Raw genomic sequence first — 3,154 nt, 5'->3', positions numbered from 1 at the left:
AGAGCCTATCCTACTCCAGTATGAGCTCATCTTAACTTGATTCCGTCTGCAAAGACCCTATTTCCAAATAAGATCACATTCACACCTGATTCACTAGGGGTTAGGACATTGACGTATGTTTTGGGGAGCCACAACTCAATCCATTGACACAGAGTGGAGTGGACAAAGCAGCTGCTATCCCCTAGAACCCCTTTGTGTGAACTAGAAAACAGCACCCCTTTCTCCTAGAGTTTGGAGAGCAGCATGTGACCTGGAGTCCAGCCCCCTTCATACAAGCGAGTGCTTTGTGTAGTGAACAACCTGCCCAACTGCACATGACGGCCCTCAGGATCAGGTGGGAGCGGAAGACTTCTTTGAGGAGGTGACATTTGAGCAGAGAGCTGCATGAAATAAGGGAGGGAACCACGGGGAGATCTAGGGATGGAGCACCCAAGGCAGTGAGAACAGGCAGTGCAAAGGCCCTGAAGCAGGAGCGTGGGTGGAATGTTAAACAGCGAGGAGGCCCTGGGACTGGAACCTAGGGAAGAAGGGGGTGCAGACAAGAGGTAAGGTCAGAGAGAACAAAGGGGGCCTATCCTGAAGGATCTTGAGCCCCACGGTGATGACTGCTTTGACCGTGAGTGAGGCGGGAGCCCCAGGAGGGTTCCGAGCAGAGAGCTGAGCTGTTTTAGGTTTCCCAGGCGCCCTCTGGCGGCCGTGTGGGGAACCGACATGGCGAGGAGGCGACTGCCACAGCCAGTGGGAGTGACGGCGGCTGAACTAGGGTGATGCTCCCCGTTCCTCTTCAGGCCCCTGGGGGTGTTTGACGGGGAGGAGCATATACATGGGATCTCCAGGAGAGGGACCGCCCCCCTTCCTAGCTCTAGACCTACTTCCCCCGCGTACGTAATAAAGCACTGAAAGAGAATGGCAGTTCTTAACATCCTCTAATCCCCTGCAAGCTCCCGGAAGACCTCACGTGGCCTGGCCGCGTAAAGAAGTTTGCCAGTGATTTCCACCTGCTCACGGCCTCAGTTCTGGAAGGCTGGCTGCATGCAGCCCGAGCAGAGGAACACGATGACTAACGTTTTCAGAACACTTACCAAGGCACTGCTCCGAGCCCTTCACCTGGGGTGTCTCACAGAAGACCCCGTGTGGGAATTGATAGTCCCACCTCGCAGGTGAGGAAACCGAGGCCCCGAGGGATGCAGTAAGTGTCAGACTGGGCTGCAAGCCCGGCGGTCTGGCTGGGAGCCTGCGACCTTCCCCTATGCACACCCAGCTTGGGGGGAGGGGTGTATATAACAGCAAGCCTTGGCCCGCTGTGCCGGAGCGCTCCCCCTCCCGGGCCCCTGGGCAGGAGACCAAAACTGATCTCAACTCCTACGGTTAGTCCTTGGGACCAAACTTCTTTTTTCCATGTGGACCGTTTTTAAAGTCTTTATTGAATTTGTTACAGTATTGCTTCTGTTTTATGTTTTGGTTTTTTGGCCGCAAGGCAATGTGGGATCTTAGCTCCCCCATCAGGGATCCGGCCCGCACCCTTTACACTGGAAGGCGAAGTCTTAACCACTGGACCGCCAGGGAAGTCCTGGGACCAGACTTCTTAGATACTTGTTCTTAGACGCTAGAAGCAGCAGAGTGGGCATCCGGGGGGGGGGGGTCCCTTTTCTACAGCTGAGCCATCTGGAAAAAGAGGCCAGGAATGGCTACCTCAGGGCCCAGATCACCTGGACACAGAGCAGTATTGGAACCCAAGATTGACAGTGTCCGAACTACAAGCTCACTGGCTGCCTTCTTCATCTTTTTTTTTTTTTTAGTTTATTTATATTTATTTATTTATTTATTTTGGGCTGCGTTGGGTCTTCATTGCTGCTCGCGGGCTTTCTCTAGTTGCGGTGAGCAGGGGCTACTCTTCGTTGAGGAGCACAGGCTCTAGGCGCGCGGGTTTCAGTAGTTGTGGTGCATGGGCTTCAGTAGGTGTGACGCACGGGCTTCAGTAGTTGTGGCGCACGGGCTTCAGTAGTTGTGGCTCACGGGCGCTAGAGTGCAGCAGGCTCAGTAGTTGTGGCACAGGGGCTGAGTTGCTCTGCAGCATGTGGGATCTTCCCGGACCAGGGCTCGAACCCGTGTCCCCTGCATTGGCAGGTGGATTCTTAACTACCGCTCCACCAGGGAAGTCCCTGAAGGCGTATTCCTAACCACTGTGCCACCAGGGAAGTCCCATCAATATATTTTTAAAAATCCACAAGTCTGGTACTTTCCTGGCAGTCCAGTGGTTAAGACTCCACGCTTCCACTTCAGGGGCCCCCAGTTCGATCCCTGGTTGGGGGACTAAGATCCCACATGCCGCACGGCCAAATAAAGAAAAAAAATTTTTTTTTAATCCACAAGTTTGTGACATGGTAATAGGGGCTGGTGTATCAGCTCACGATTAGCTGTGGGTTTAATCAGCGATGACTGAACAATCCCTAGAAACTCCAAAACAACCGAAGTGTGAGAACATCAGCGATTCCTCTTGCTGACAGTCTAAAATCCCTGCTCGCATGGAGCTCATGTTCTCGTGAGGGAGATCGTCGCTGAAGCAGAGAAATGTAAAATATGTAGAGTGGTGATAAAGACAGCAGAGAAGAATAAAGCAGCGATAATGGATAAATCATGGGAGATCAGGGAGGGCTTCTCAGAGGAGGTGACATTTGGGTGGAGACCTGAAGGAGGGGAGTGAGGGAGCCACTTGGATCCCTGGGGGAGACAGCATTCCAGATGGAGGAACAAGAATTGCAAAGGCCCTGAAGTTGGAAGGTTGTATGAGGAACAGCGAAGAGGCCAGTGTGGCTGGAGCTGAGTGAGCGAAGGAGAGAGAGAAGGAGGTGAGGGCAAAGGGAGCCCGCAGATCGTTCAGGGTCTTGTGGGCCACTCTGAGGGCTTTGGCTTCTACTTGGAGTGAGAGAAGAACCAAGGAGTGTTGTGAGCAGAGGAGTTTCATGAACTCGTTTAAGTTTTAGAATTATTATTACTGATAATAAATTATTAGTAGTATTGGTGTTATGGTTTTATTATTACTATTCCCATGTTAGGAAGGGAGACAGGGATGGAGTTTGAACCCGGGACCGGGAGCCCGCGCACTCACCCATCTCGCAAAGGCGCCCTGCCACTCCCCACCTGGGGGCGCCAG

Source organism: Lipotes vexillifer, unplaced genomic scaffold (genome assembly GCF_000442215.2).
Source record: "Lipotes vexillifer unplaced genomic scaffold, Lipotes_vexillifer_v1.1 scaffold371, whole genome shotgun sequence".
NCBI lineage: Eukaryota > Metazoa > Chordata > Mammalia > Artiodactyla > Lipotidae > Lipotes > Lipotes vexillifer.
Note: the sequence above shows the minus strand (reverse complement) of the source record.